The sequence below is a fragment of the Dasypus novemcinctus genome, chromosome 25, assembly GCF_030445035.2.
Source record: "Dasypus novemcinctus isolate mDasNov1 chromosome 25, mDasNov1.1.hap2, whole genome shotgun sequence".
In the NCBI taxonomy this organism is placed as follows: Eukaryota; Metazoa; Chordata; class Mammalia; order Cingulata; family Dasypodidae; genus Dasypus; species Dasypus novemcinctus.
In genome coordinates, this window is record NC_080697.1 from 43272418 (window position 1) to 43288995 (window position 16578).

Consider the following 16578-nt stretch of genomic DNA (forward strand, 5'->3'; position numbering starts at 1 on the left):
TGGTGGTAAGAAGAAAATTTTAGTGGTCTGGACAGAAAATCCCACCATCCCCAACATTGTTGAAATAACAACAAAGGATTTAAAACATACATAAACTTCGTTGCTAAACTAGTGGCAGCACTGAAAGGGACTGATTCCAATCTTGAAAGAAGTTCTACTGTCATAAAATGCTCTCACACAGTATTGTATGCCACAGAGAAATCTTTCATGGAAGGAGAAGTCAATCAATGTGGCAAACATCGTTACTGTCTTATTTTAAGAAATTGTTACAGCCACCCCAGGCTTCAGCAACCACCACACTGATCAGTCAGCAGCCTTCAAAATCGAGGCAAGGAAAGCAGACTTGGCCCAATGGATAGGGAGTCCGCCTACCACATGGGAGGTCCACGGTTCAAACCCCAGGCCTCCCTGACCCGTGTGGAGCTGGCCCATGCGCAGTGCTGATGCGCGCAAGGAGTGCCCTGCCACGCAGGGGTGTCCCCTGCGTAGGGGAGCCCCAAGTGCAAGGAGTGCGCCCTGTAAGGAGAGCCACCCAGGGCGAAGGAAAGTGCAGCCTGCCCAGAAATGGTGCTGCACACACGGAGAGCTGACACAACAAGATGACACAACAAAAAGAAACACAGATTCCTGGTCCGCTGATAAGGATAGAAGCGGTCACAGAAGAACACAGTGAATGGACAACAGAGAGCAGACAACTTGGGGTGGGGAGAAGGGGAGAGAAATAAATGAAAAATAAATCTTAAAAAAAAAATCGAGGCAAGCAGAGCAGATGTAGCTCAGTGGCTGAGTGCCTGCCTTGCATGTATGAGGTCCCAGATTCAATCTCTGGTACCTCCTAAAAGAAATCGAGACAAAGTCATCCACAGCAAAAAGACCATGACTTGCTGAAGGCTCAGAGGATGATTAGCATTTTTAGCAATAAAGAATTTTTAAGTTAAGGTGTATGCATTGCATTGTCTTTTTAGACATAATACTATTACACACTTAATACACTACAGTATAAACAAAATTTTATATATACTGGGAAACTAAAAAAATTCATGTAAATTGCTTTATTGCAATATTCACTTTAAGTGGTAGTCTGAAACTGATCCTTCAAACTCTCCAAGTTATGGCTGTATTTAAATATGTCCAAGTAAAGAACAGAGGATTGATAATATCATTTCTGTGTTTTAAAAAGTAGTGTAGTGAGAAGATATAGCTCAAGCAGTTGAGCACCAGCCTCCCACATGGGAGGTTCCAGGTTCTGTGAGCAAACAGATGAAGGAGCCATCCTCATTGGGGCCGGGGGTGGGGGTGGGGGGAAATGACAAAAAAAGTAAAGTATTTTTCTGAAATCTCCTATCAAATCACTTAATCTTTAGAAATATCCCTTCTGTTTCTGAGATGTTGAGTGTTTAAACAGGTGTCTATGTTTTCTTAAACACTTTTTAAAAAATATTAGTATATATTCATACAGTCAGGCTATACACATCTCTTAGTCTTCCAAGAAGTTTCACGTTTCGATGACACCATGAACAATATTAGGACGAGAATGTTTTTCAATTCAATACTTCTTTGAGGACTTACTATTAATATATGGAATATACTATTCTTGACTTTAGGGTACAAAGATAAATAATCCCTGCCTTTTGGGATAATTCAGTCACCTGCCAAATCATTCCAGGGTAGTCATATATGGTGAAGGTTAACCAGACGTTTGTCCCAAATCCATATGGTAACAAGGGAGGGCAAGGGGTAGGGAAAACGCACATGAAATTTGTGCAAGACCTAGAAAGAGGGGAGGTCCTCTGTTGATAGAGTTCACTGTCCTCCTCATTTTCTTTGAAGACTAAGAACCCAGAGGTGTACAGAGGGGATTGATTGATGTGAACTGGAATTCAAGTTAGAATTCTAAAACCTACTATTTAAAAAGACCCAGTCATTCCTCAGATTCCTTTTCTTTTGAGTATAAAATCCTATCCCTATATTGCACAACATGGACCGACCACTTGTAAGGTGAGTCCTAAGGATGAATGTCAAGAGTTGTTCTTGCTCTGAAAATTATTATTTTTTCTTTCCCACTTTAACCTGATTTAGTTTATTTGCTCAGATTTCACTTGTCAAAGGTACACATTCACTCACTCACGTATTCAATCAGCACATACTGATTAGGCACTCACTTATTGACAAAGCATGGTGTTAGGTACTAGTGTTACTGCCAGAAATATAATCGGGATGGTCTTCACCCCGTGGACTATGGCTGAAAAAACTGTCTACCTGAAAGAGCAGCAGGGGGATGAATGTCTCCATGGGAGGGTCAAGTTTTAGGGAAGACAAGGATTGATGGGGAGGTGCAAAGAAGACATGAGGAATCCCGGAGCTTGCTTTGTCTCACTGGATTTGGAAGGGAGGTTAGAAGTGTGGATCCTTGGGTGTGGAAGTACAGGAGTGTAACAGATGAGAAAAACATCTGGGGAGGTTACTCTGTGGGAATTTTTACGGGACGATGAAGTAACATTTTTAAGATATTCAAGTTAAAGAAAATGCAAACCAAGGCTATTTATAGATAGTGAAAATGTCCCTCAAGAAGTTAGGGAATGTGTTTCCCTGAGCCTTTCCTTGGGAGTGTCCTACAGAATGAGCTTCAGTAAACCAACACGAATAGAGAGATTTCAACAGAAAGGCTGTGATGAACATTGACTAAACAGTTACTTATAGAAATAACAGTAAAACAGGGCTAAGGGGAAAGGCTATGGTATTTAAGGACTACGTCTTTTGTCAGTGTTTTGTTCAAATATAAAAAATGGAGGGAGAGTGATACAAGCTAACGCACATAAAATTTTTTAACATTGTGAATATTTGGTAGTTATATATTCAGTATCATTATTTCGAGACTAATATGTTTTGTATGATAAGAAAAAAAGAAAATATGAGATATTTTAATTCAATGATCTGCTCAATCTTTAATGGACTTTTAGTATGGAAGAAAGAAGATATAGATGCGATATAGAAAAGGTTAAATAAAAATCCTATAGTCCTGAATTTGGATTAGAAGTATTGGTTTGAACGTTTAAGTTGCTTTATCTCTTAGTTATGTCCACTAAAACACAAACCCAGCAGAAATGAACATCCATCGCACACAGATGGTGGCCTAGAAATATAATTTCCCAGTAAAAGAAGCCAGACCCCCTCAGAAAAATAGAGCAGGAAAGTTACAAAATGAGCCTGAAATCTCTTGACAAAACAGATAGAGAGAAAGAGATCCAAAGACTTTTGGAATCACATCGAAATGACTCAAGTCAAATTGAAGAGTCTCCCAATGACCAAAGATTGAACTCTTTGAACTTCACTAAGGATAACTATAATACATAACTTATTAAATATGTTTAGATTCATTTGTTAAAGAATCTAATTGGTCACCTTTGGAGGATGATAGGAAACAAACTGATTTCCCTGACAATAGTCAATAAAAGGAAAGAATAAAACATTTATCCTATCTTTCTTATGTGAGGGCAGGATATACAATAAACCAGACTGTGGGTGAGGAGAAGCTTCTCCTTATAAACCTTTTCCTGCTAACAAATGAAAAAATACATTATAGAATTAGAACACCAGCATCTGCAACCTCCGCTGAACCCATATGAGGCATCCGTGACTGAGAGCATCACAAAAAAATACAGCCAGGCCTGATGTGCTTGCCGGTGAAAGCACACGACTCCACCAAAGGCATCCAGGAGGTCTGGAACCTGACTCTGGTGTTGCTTCTCAAGATAGTAGGCAATTTGCAGGAGCTGCAGAGGACAGCAGAACTCATTGAGTTGAATCATGTGTGCGGTTAGGAAAAATGTGGGAAACTACAAAATGGTGGTTAATTCTAGGCAGGAGGAAGGTGTTTGGGATTGGGATTAAGATGAGCACATGTGGGGTTTCTAAAGGGACTAGAAAAGTCCTATTTCTTGACCTATGTGGACGTTAATAGGGTGGTTTGCCTTGTAATAATTCATTAAGCGTTTTCATGTCATTTTTCTTTATCTGTGTTTTATTTTATATTAAAAAAAGGTTAAAAACAAAAGTGATCTATGTATTTACATTATGTTTGGAGGGGTCTAAGGTTGAGAGAAAATGGTATGAGGCTATACTGACAAAGGTTACGTATATTTTAAAATGTGAGCAATTTTAGACAAGTAGAAAAAATAAAGGAATTATGTCATAGACACCAAGTATATATCAATGAAATTATATAATGTTAGGATTGTGCCATTTTATTGCAATTTTTAACATAAATATAACATTGCCTATAAATTTGGTTCCCTTTGTTTCTCTCCAAATTCCAACTACTTTTCTTCCACCATTCATCCCCAAAAGAAACCACTATCACTATTTACAGTAACAACCCTAATAGTGATAATACTATCCTCCAGCATTTATTTAATATGTACTATGTGACAATACGTTTTCTGCACTTCATATGAATTATTTAAATCTCCAGAACAACTCCATAAAGCAAATACTACTATTACCCTCATTTCACAGGTGAGAAAACAGAGACACAGAGAGGTTAAGTACCTTTCCAGCTAAGAAACCGTGTAGCCAGTGTTCAGAACCAGGCAAAGTGACAAGGTGAACAGCAAGGAAGCCAGGTGGGCTAAGTGGAGGGAGGGAGGGAGAATGATACTCTTGTATTCAGAAATTATGCTTAACTTTGTTGTAGTTCTAAAATTGGTAGATTCTTTTTGCTTTTTCTATATATACTATTATATTGTCTGCATAAAACTATAAATGAACATCTTCTTTTAAATCTTTATATATATTATTCCTCCTTTCTGTCATAGCACATAAATTAGGACCTCTGCAATAAAGTTGAATAGTAAAATCCCAGCATAAGGCACACACTGTATTGTCTCCCTTATTATTTTTGGACTATATGTAAATAATTAAATCTTCTAGCATAGTGTCTTCCAGGCAGCACTCATGCCAAGATCTTAGTAAATGTAACACTTAATTTCTTAGGTCTTTGTTTCCTCAGCTCTAAAGAGAAATGTGTCTAGAATATTCCTAAATTTCTCTTTTAAAAGTTCTATGATATTTTATTTCTAATGTTGCAAGTATTGTTGAATAAATAAGTGATGATTCTGCTCTCATTATTTTTGGTCCTAAGGACTAAAAATTAGAGGATGTCATAGGAATTCATAAAATATAAAGATACATGCCTTACTTTCTTAAAGAAGTTGCTGAATTAAAGCTAGATGAATGACTTTTATTATTTTATGATTAGTGTGACTAATAGAAAACAGTGTTCGAAAAGTTTCTGGGCATATGCAGCATAATAATTGCAGTTATTCCTGTTTGGTGGTATTTTACATGATTTTTCTTTATTCTTATCATCTATCCATGTTTATTAGTTGAGGAAAATAAACATGTATAATTTGAAAATGCATAGCAAAAATATAAGGTGCTTTAAATATATGCATCATATTATTTTCCTAAATATGTACGCTTTTATCTCTCATTCATGAATTCAGCCCAACTTCTGTTCCTTAACTTCCACCAAAACCTACAGCTCATTGACCCTCTAGGTCCTCCTTTTCTTCAGCTCCTTTCTATTCCCTTTTCACTGCCTTTTTCTCCCATCCCAGCTGAGCCTTTAACTCGTCTGTGGGAATTTGTAATCTCACAAAATTGCTCCATAGTAAGTGTATTAGTCAGCTAAAGGGGTGCTGATTCAAAATACCAGAAATCTGTCAGCTTTTGTAAAGGGTCTTTACTTGAAGTTCGAAGCTTACAGTTACCAGGTCCTAAAGAGTCCAACTCAAGTTTCCAAAAGAGGTACTTTTTCACTCAAAGTCTTTGGCTACATGTTGGAGCAAGATGGCTGCCAACCTCTGCAAGGGTTCAGGCTTCCTCTTCCACTTAAAGACCCGTGGTCCCAACTTCTTCCAATATTAGCTATAGGCTGGAACAAGTCTCGTCTCTCTCCAGGGGCTCATTTCTCTCCAGGCTCAGCTGTTCTGAGCTCTGCGCAATGCCGGCTGTAAACTGTCAGGAGAACAACTTGTCTCTCTTCCTGGAGCCTCTGCCGTACCTAACGGAGCTTTCTCTCTTTCTTTATGCATCTGCTTCTCTGTGTATTTACTTCCCAGGGATCCAGTATTAAACTCCAACTAACTCTTCAGCCCTGTCATTTTCTGAGTCCCCACCCACCAGGGGGGTAGGGATTCAATGACCTACTGACTTGGCCAGTGCCACAGTAAGAATGGTAATGTGGAGGTAAGTTCCTGTTGAGGACCTAGTAAGTTTCCCCAACTGAATTTAAGTCATTTGGGTTGTATCAAAAAATTGAACTTAGTGCTTCCTGTGGCTTCCCCTCTTTGCTGGCTGAGTCTCACTTACAATCCATAACTAAGGCCTGGACATTTGTTGCAACAATTGTCATTTTCTCTTTCCTTACATGTAAACTTCTCAGAAATTTTGCCTTTCTTTGCCTCACTTTGCCTTTATCAAATTTGCTCAAGCCACTTCTGGTCCTCTTCTGCAACCAGATGGGCCAGAGTAAGCCAGAGAAACCTCAATGTGCTGATTCGGATGAACTTCGAAGGTTTGCTATGGTGATGTGGGCAGGCTGTGCATGTGATTAAGTAGCATTGATCAACAGGTGTTAACTTTTCCTTGAGCTCTACCTTTCAGGCATAATTTAAAAATTAGACTTGCTACCTTTTAACCACATATAAAAGAGGTATTAACCAATGTAACAAAATATACTAGGATTGATTTAGAATGATATCGGTTTGTTTTAGAAATATGTCCTCAAAAGGATGGTGAATTTATGCACTGAAGAAATTATATAAGCTATGCCAGAAAATCTGAAGGCATTCCAAACATATCTTGAACAAATTCTACCTTGTTTTAGTTCATATAAAACTCTAGGATAAATGTGACTCTGTTAAAAGGGAACAGATTTCTTTGTATGTGTTGTTTTGATATTTGTTCAATCAGTCATATTGCTTCATAATTAAATTCTATGACTTGAATTAAATAAAATAATGTATAGAAAGTATTATATGTAGCCCTTGCTTTATTAATCTCCACTCTTACCAAGTATTTGGGTCCCCAATTAAACGGACAAAACTAATTCAAGGAGATTTTTCAAACGTAACTGGAAATCCTTGGTGCAGCTAGATTTATTTGTTTGATTTAATGTCCCAATTTGAGCTCTATAGACCAATAAATAAATTGCTAATTTCTTTCTAAATAACAATCTTGGGTTTTCAAAGATAGTATGATATTAGTGGAGAAACCATTAAGGTCATGTAGCTAGTACTCCATCTTCAGTGAGTGTGTCATGTAAAAGCTCAAATTAGTTTCCTTTTGTGAGTTATGGCACATGCTCTCTGGCCCCCTCCCTTCCTCTGTCATGTTTTGATACTAGATTTTTGACCAATCACTTCATCTCTCTAGGTTTCAGTTTCCTCACTATAAGACTGATAATGTTTAAGGTAGACTTTTCATTTCTAATTTCCTATAATTCTGACCTTAGTTGTCGGCTTTTGCTTCTATTTGGAACATAATTGTATTTGAGCAATGAGATATCAATTCTACAAATTAAAGTAGGTTGTCTAAGATAGGCAATTATCTAAAATAGATTCAGACAGTAAGCGTCCAATCCCCACTTCTCATGGCCTCCATAAAACAGAGTGTATTCAGCGCCAGCCTTTGAAATTATTTACTCGTAAAGCTGGAAGTAGGTTTAAGGCACAAATGACACTGCTCATGAATGCACACATTCAGAAGCGGTGCTGAAGAAGCACATCTGAGCCACCCTAGTGTAAAACTTGCCATCAATCACAAGAACGTTATAAGGAGAGGTCTCTGAAATATACTTTGGTAAACCATATAGAAGCCAACATAATATATATTGTTGTCCACACTGGACCTGTCGAAGGACTGGGAGTTGAGAGCAGATAAGTCCAACAGAAACCCAAGACCTAAAGCCTAGTAAAGGGAGAAGCAGCCCAGAAAAGCCACGGATCCCTAGCAGGGGGAATCGGAGAGGAAACGAAAGGAAGAGCAGAACAGAACCAATAGCATCTACTAAGAATTTCCCAATCTAATGACTATCCTCTGCCTTCCTGTTACATATCACTGCAGGCATCCAAGTATGACAGAAGTTAACAAGATTGTATAGTGAAAGTATACACGGATACTGGAGCACACAAAAGGAAAGGGCAGTCCACAGAGATTCTCAAGATCCAGGGCAGTGGAGAGGGAGAGTTTGAATCCATGTTGAGGAACACTCTTCATTCATTCAGTCGGTCAGTCCAAAATACATATTGATATCTATGTTTATCTGTGAAAAATGTGCCGGGCTTTTGGTTTCCTACATTATTTTCCATTTTTCTATCTGGATATTACAATGGTTTCATTGAACCAGGAGGCAATCCAGAAGACTTATTCCAGTATGCAAATAGAAGAGAAAATTGGTGGCTTCTATCTGAGGATCTAATATAGCAGTATTAGCCACATGTTCAGCTTGAGAGGTTGAAATGGAATTGCAGCTGGCTCAGATTGTCAGGGGCTGTTTAAAAGTAACTCCCTAATAAACCTTTATGTTCATTACATATTGAAATAATATTTTCTATATAGATGACTTAATGAAGTACATGTATTAGTAGAGAGTTTGTATATTTACAGAAAAATTATGCAGAAAAGAGAAAGTTTCCATAAAGCCCTCTATTATTAATACCAGACATTAGTGTGGCACATTTGTTATAATTGATATAATTGATGAAAGGATATTATTACAGTTTTCATTATTATTGTTCATGGTTTACATTAAGGTTCACTGTGTTCTACAGTCTTATGTTTTTAAAATTATTTTTATTTTAGTAACATATATACAACTGCAAACTTTCCCTCTTAACCACACTCATATGTATAGTTCAGTGCTGTTAATTACTTTTACAATGGTGTGCTACCATAATGGATGATGGTAATAGAATATATTTTTAAAATTAAGTTCACCTGCTTCAGTTTTCTTTTTATAAGTAGCTACTAGAAAAATTTAAAGTACATATGAAGCTTACATTATGTTTCTATTGAAAAGCTCTAATCCAGACAAATTTTTCTCAAATTTTATTATGCACACAAATCACCCAGGAATTATGTTAAAATGCAAATCTGATTCAGTACCTGGGTTGGGGCCTGAGACTCTGCATTTCTAACAGGCTCTCACATGATGCCAGTGTTGCTGGCCCTGATCTTACTTGGATGGTTCCCACATGGTATCTCAAGAATAAAATGAGGCAGCGGACTTGGCCCAGTGGTTAGGGCATCCGTCTACTACATGAGAGGTCTGTAGTTCAAACCCTGGGCCTCCTTGACCTTTGTGGAGCTGGCCCATGCGCAGTGCTGATGTGCGCAAGGAGTGCTGTGCCATGCAGGGGTGTCCCCTGCGTAGGGGAGCCCCATACGCAAGGAGTGCTCCCCGTAAGGAGAGCCGCCCAGCTCGAAAGAAAGTGCAGCCTGCCCAGGAATGGTGCTGCCCACACAGAGAGCTGACACAACAAGATGACGCAACAAAAAAAAACACAGATTCCCCTGCCACTGACAACAACAGAGGTGGACAAAGAAGATGCAGCAAAGCAGACACAGAGAACAGATAACCGGGGTGGGGGAGGGAAGAGGAGATAAATAAATAAATAAATAAATCTTAAAAATAAAATAAAATAAAATGAGATAGAAGACACTGGCATTTCCAGTCCTTAATTGGGAAACAGAACTCCTGCTGTGTAGTGTATTGAAAGATAAAGCAGGACTTGTCCATTATTACAAATTAATAAGGCCACACTTGAAAATACCTTGTTAAGATACTACTCTTTGCAAAGTGTCTTCTAGCTCAATATCATAAAAGGGTAGGTAACTAACAGGACCAGGAAGGGTTCATTTTTATTAGCCTAGTTGTTTCATTAGTGATATGATTTGGATTCTGGACCAATTTATTTCACATCTTGAGCCTAGGAAAGTTTGCATGGTGCAGGCAGGAGAGGAAAAACTTTGATACCTAAAATGATGTAGGATTTTATATGGAGAAGGACTACCTCCAGATAAAAGGCTTAGAGGGTATCTTAATGAGTGATACTCTTACTGCATAAGGGAGTAAATAGACAAAAGATGCTGAACAAAATGATGCCAACAAAGCCACGGAGAGAGACAGGCCAGCAAAATACTTTCGCAACATTAACATGGCCCAAATATTGAAGAAACAAGCATTTAATTACTGCTTGTTTACAAGTATATGTGTCTTTGTGTTTTGTGTTTGCATGTTTGTATCTATCAGCATTCTTTGGTGCAAGCAAAGGAATCAAATTGGGTCACTTAGGGAGGAAAGGCAATTTTTTTTTAAATGGGGGGAGATCACAGAATCCCCAGAAGTGGGAAACAAGGCAAAGGACTTGACGGATATTATCAATGTCCAATATCACACTCCTGAACAGGTTCAGTCAGAACATTATCATTGCCTCCTCCATGTACCACAGCCCACCACTGTCATCCCAGGATCTCAGTCTTGCTGCAACAACTGCTGCCACCAGGGAATTCTGCCCTGCTGCCCACCGAAATGTGTCATGTGAGAAATTCTTCAACAAAGGATCAAACAGAATAAATGCCCATTACTTTCCATTATTTGGCTCTCCCACATCATCATAAATCCCTAAAAACTACTCCTGTGTATTCCAGGATGTTTATCTCTTGGACAAAATTGTCCTTCATCTTCCGCAAAAAGTAATGATCCAGCTCATTGTGTCCAGCTCCAAGTGCAGGAACTCTAGGTTCTGTCCACTCCTCCTCCAGTTCTATCATCATTCCAGTCAATATGCTTTAAACTATAGACTTCCAATACAATGAGATACTGGGAGAAAAATAGAGGAAAATAGGAAATTAACTAAATTCCCTAAACATGCATATGACCAAGCAAGGAAGAAAAAGTATGTTAAATTTCCTGTTTCTCTAGTTGTCATAGTCAGTATTTATGGCAATACTACTAGTTTAGTAAGCCCCTGTTATCTTTGCCTTCAGCCAGCATCCCAGCTAGTCAGAATTATTCACATTACAAGATGACCCACAATGTCATTACTGAGAGGGATGTGTCCTGAGTGTAAAAACTGCATAGGGCTGCTCTAGTGTTCCTTTAGCTTTTGCCACTGAACATGGTATTATTAAAAGATGTCCCAAACAATTTCCTTGTTCCTTTTACATTCTTCCTTTCCTTCATTACTAGGTAGCAGCCATCCTGTACTCCTTTAATAATCAGGAACAATCACTTCAACCAATGTTATAAAACTTGTTCTGTCTGTTCTTCCAGTACAGTGAGGACCTAAAGTGAGAGAGTAGGTAGGACAAGTAGAGCATCTTGTCCATCTCTTTGTAGACAAAACCTAGACATTCTCCAGAAAATTAGACCCCAATAATTTCACAAGGTGGCAAGTCCCTGTAATTTCTTGGAATTCACCTCCTAGTCTTTGGTACACCTATATCTTGCCAAGAATTCTAGAGTGAATTCTAAGCCCTACTCTTCAAGTCATTTGGATATTATGTTCTTGATATAGTGGGACAACCTCATATCCTATGGGATGGTGAGATGATCAAGTTTTATGCAAAGATGGAGAATTAATTTTACCTGGAACAATGTGGTGAGGATATACTATTACTCTGAATATAAGAAAGAAACCCCACTCTTCATGGTTTCCTCTTACTGGGATAAAATCCATTTTCTTGTGCTTGGAGCTTTATTTACTTGCTTGAGCATAACTATAATCAGAAGACAACCCTCACTTAAGCTTACAACAGGTCACTGTCATACTTCAAGACCCCTCTTCTATTTTTTTCATACCAGGTCATTTTAAAGAGACAGATGTATGGGTGGAATAAGATTTTAAGCAATACCCTACACATTCCTTTCCATAAGGAATTGAATGCAATTTTACTCCATCACCAACTAAACAGTCATTCTCTAGCATAATTTATTAGGAAGTCACAGCACAGAAATGGAACACCCTTGAGTTGTGGTCCTTTTGTAAATCAATTTCACATAGTAAGCTTAGCTGGAAGATTGGGCTTTATGTCCATCCATCCTGACCAGTGGTCAAAAGTGGGCACAGAAGGGCTCTTTCTATATCAGTGGCCAAACCAATGAATGAAAGGGAATAAGGTAAGTATCACCAGGTCTACATCTTTCAAGACTTTATTGGGACACTAATATCTACAACTTCTCCGGTAATGCCACAATACTTTTGATTTATTATTTTGGTAGTCCATTTATTAGAGTTCCAATGTGGATATTCTACCAGTTGCTGGATATATCATTTTCATTTCTACCCTTAGGAAATTGGGGAAAAACAGAGGAAGAATTTAAGACTCTACTGAGTTTACTTGTCATCAGTACCTATCTCCGTGAAGTCCCCACTTTACAACAGTGAGGTCCTGGGTTCTCAGGAATTAGGGGAAGCCAGTATACAGTAATTCCCATAAGGTTTAGGTATTTCTCTTTCCTAATACATAATTACTCTGACAAGTGGTTGCAGACCTTTGTGGGAAAGGATCATTATTTTCATGATGTTATTGCAAAGACCTTCTTCAAGGACACCCTTTATTCTAGGTGCCTTGGTCCTGGAAACATATTCATTTCTGAAACTCGGTGAATCTTTATGTTGGAGCTAAATCCAGACCCTCTTTAACATATAGAAAGTTTCTTCAGTTCTTTAGCTCTATAATTCAAGTAGGACCTTTTTGAAGCATCCATTTTGTCAGTCTAGCAACACCATAATTCATTCACTAATGGCCACCAAATGTTGTAACTATTCTGATTACTATCTAGTTACCACCAAATAACCATTCCCAATATGCTTATTTCCAATAAAAACAGGATACCCATTTTAAGTGCAGTGCATCTTCCAGCAGTATTCTTAGTCTTTAGCCTCTCTCGCTTTTTCCAAAGATGTTGGTATTTCCTTAAACAATGTATTTTAAATCCCTTATGAAGTAAGTAACTTCTGGACCTGCTGCAAAGCCAATTTAGTGGATGGGTGGGACAGTCCCACATGATAAACTTACTCTAATATTTTATCTCCCTATGCTTGGATTATTACTACTACATGGAATTTATAGCTTTTCAGCTTCCTTTAATAAGGCCCATCAATAAGCCCAGATTTCTGTAAATCAACCAAGTAAATACTACTCATAAGCTCAAGTTAGCATTTTTAACCTAAGATCTATTGTAAATGTACCCAGATTAGTCAAGATAGACTAAAATTAGATGTCTCTTTCCTTGGTCTAGCATCCTCAGAATCCAAATTAAATACATATTTACCATGTAGTAGTTGATATGAATGAACCAAATCTTATGATTATTTTTTCTTTTTAAACCTTTTCTTCCCAATTTTGGCATAGTAATTAATCCCCTAAGGCATGCAAGGATCTCCTTAAAGGTCTAAGCATAAAGTAAGTAGTGAGGGTAGGATATGAGAATTGGGTTTCTCTGATAATTCCTTCAAGAAAGGTCATTATAGGAACTTCAAGCAAGGCAGAAATAACCTGATCAACTGAGGGAGAAGAGTTTTCTTCAATTGATAAAGGAAGTTTACAATTGCAAGACTTTGAGTCTTCTCAGCCTTCCTTTATTATACATACACTCCCACTAACACTTCTCAGTTTCTCATTATTCTCGGTCAATATCGTAAATTTCAGATAGGAGGTCCAATGTAACTTGTAATTTGGCAACCTTCAGAATTAAACTTTGAGCCTGAATTTTGGCAACCTCTTCCCTGGAACTGAAGGAGATAGAAGAGATTTTTAGCATAGTCATAGAATGCCATTTGGTTACAGTCCATTCCCCAAGTCCATAATTTAGAACATGAACATGTAATGTACTTATGTTTTAGCTGACAGAGAAGTTGGAAAATGAATATTTAGTAATTTTAGCATATATAAGAAGAAGTGTTTCTACCTACTAATTAGACTCAAGAGATGGAGAGGTCTGAATAAAAGAAGTTCAGATGCTAGAGACTCATAAAGAATGCAAAATTCACTTCATTGTGAATGAAAAGGTGTGGTATCCTTCTTCTTGGGCTTATATCTATTGACTTTTCTGCTTCCATGGTTTTTCTCAATACTCCTTTTCTAATGATTTTCAGTATTGTATACTATAATATTGTTTTTTGTATGATAAAGAAAAATGCAATTCTAAATAAGATAAGTGTTCTAAAATGTATTTATTTTTTTGCTTTAATGATGAGACCCTTAGCTAACTGGGAATAAATTAAAAATCTCTTAATAAGCACCTGATTTGCATCAGCACCATCCCTTTGAACTCCAAAGTTAAGAAGCAAAAGTCCATTTTTTTTAAGTAACTTAAAATAGTTGCAGAGGTATGAAACAGATGGCAGAGATAAGAAAATGTGATAGATAACCTGTATGCAATGTAATTCAGGAACTGGGGATTAGAGGTCGAAAAGTAATTTGGAAAGACTTGTTGGAAGACTGAAGTATTTATGAACTTACTGGTCTACTGAAGGTGAAGTGAAAATTTTTTGTCTTTTAAACTTTTAAATTAGAGCTAAACTTTTAGATTATGGGATGGGGTAAATATCTTTTGGAGATGGTCTAAATTTTCGTATTATGAATTTATGGTTTTAATCATCTAACCCTTAAGTGTTCAATGTTCTTTTGTGTCTCTGAGTTATAGTTGATGCAGTTTATATACTTACATGATATATATAAAAAAATGACCAAATCTGTCAAGTCTGATCAAGGACTGTGCATATGGATGCTTTAGACTCCTATCCTTCTAAGACTCCCCTAGTATCAGTTAATGTACAACAGAATAGTAAGACCAAGATGGATGCAAAAACTACATCCATGAACTCTATGGTCCAGCCAGTTCACAGAAATTATGCAACAAAATCTATTATGTGTCATAACTATACTTACTATATCAGCTCTTCCACATGCTATGTTCCCCTGTTTTCATTCTCATTATTTACTGTTCAAGTTAGCACCTACACATTATTCCTTTTAAACATTGGCTGTTACAGCATTCTATAGATGTATTCTACAGAATAATTGATGCTAAAAAACTATAATGAAAATGGGCTTCACATATCTATCATTGTTTGCTATATTAATATATCATTCATACAAATTACTAAAATAGCCCTTATGTCATGTATGTCTAACTAAGAAAGTTAGTTTTGATGTAGTGGAGGGAGGACTAGATTAGTACCTAAGTTTGCAAAGTGTACACTCTGATACAGTAGTATCTGGAATCTAGGTGTCAGGGATAATAAGGTTTTAACCATTTACATGCATTAAAGAGTCATTTTATGCTATTTGTTCCTGTCCTCAGTTAATTTAGGACTCCCTCTCGTATCACATCACTCCATCATTGATGCATGTATACATCTGAAGAAAAGTGAAAAATATTTTAGGACAGGTCATAGTGCCTGCACTATAGCTCAGATAAGTAACCACCACTCTTTATAATGAGGCCCCGTTCCTAGTCCCCTCATCATGGTATGAAACATGGTGTAGAATCTCATGGCACCTGAAGAAATATAGAGGCTTCTATTGATGCACATTGTGGTGACATCAGAGTACAGAAACACAGAAATTTGAAAGGAAAAGGGACTTCCCCTTTTAATATAAGAGACTGATCCATTGTTAGATAGAATGATCAGAACATGTATCCCATAGTTGGAAATATAAGTCAGTTTAATAACCTACGTAGTTTATAATTCTACCTGAGATTTATTTTCTTGTATTAACTCAGAGGATGTACCCACTAGAAATGGCTGCATATTCCAACTTTTTTTCTCTTACAAATACATACATACATACTTACATATGTATATACAGAAAGTCTTTAATATATAGAACAAACTTCCAAGAGCAGCATAAAGTACATTAAAAATAGTTTAAGGAAGAATTTGATAGATATATGGAAGCAAAACATTTTGTTGTATGGTTAAATTGCAAACTCCAAAGAGATTGTTAATCTAAATGGCCTTTCAAGTTTTCCCCAAGTCCTTAAATGTCCTGAAGGGTTGTACTATACCATATTTCAGAGACTTGATTTCTTTTTTTAAGAAATTATAATTTATTAAGTGCACCTAAAATGTAACTGCAAAATGCAGACTGAAATGTTGCTCTGTTGTTGTGCACTGTGGTTTCATGATTCATTAAATCCTTCCCCTTCTCTTAAGCCATTTGAGTGCTGGCATCTCAAGCTCTAAAATTCATGCAGAGGATGGATGGAAAGAATACAGATGCTTCACTGGAGCCAGACTCAGACTGGGGCAGTTTCTGTCAATAAGATGAGGTTGAATGAAATGCATTGACAGTGTGGTGAGAGAAGACGCATTCTTCATTGCTGCAGAGCCCAGGAATACCTTACCTTAAGAGTAAAGCATTAGATTCTATGCTCATCAACACAGTGGCCTGTCATTTCAGTGAGGTACACTACAGCTTCAGGTAACCATCTGCAGCTGAAGCAACATAATGCCTGTGTGTCTGTGTGTATGTGTGTGCATATGTATATAAATATCTAAT